Source organism: Apaloderma vittatum, unplaced genomic scaffold (assembly GCF_000703405.1).
Source record: "Apaloderma vittatum isolate BGI_N311 unplaced genomic scaffold, ASM70340v1 scaffold24702, whole genome shotgun sequence".
In the NCBI taxonomy this organism is placed as follows: Eukaryota; Metazoa; Chordata; class Aves; order Trogoniformes; family Trogonidae; genus Apaloderma; species Apaloderma vittatum.
The window spans coordinates 11,492-11,719 of NW_009703436.1; positions in this window are offsets into that span (position 1 = coordinate 11,492).

The window sequence follows — 228 nt, forward strand, 5'->3', positions numbered from 1 at the left end:
AGAGCTGGTTCCCATTGTGGGTGACGCCCTGGACCCAGAAGCTACAGCCGGATGGGAGCATGTGTTCAGGAGGAGGCCAGCGCCTGCAGCCCTTGCGTTAGCCTGCGAGAGTTCTTTTGTGGGCACTGCCCCAGCCCAGGCTGCAGCTCTTTGCTCTTCTTGCCCAGCTGCTCAGAGAGGATGGCATTGCGACGGGAACGGCAGCCACCTCAGGGCACCAGCGGAATG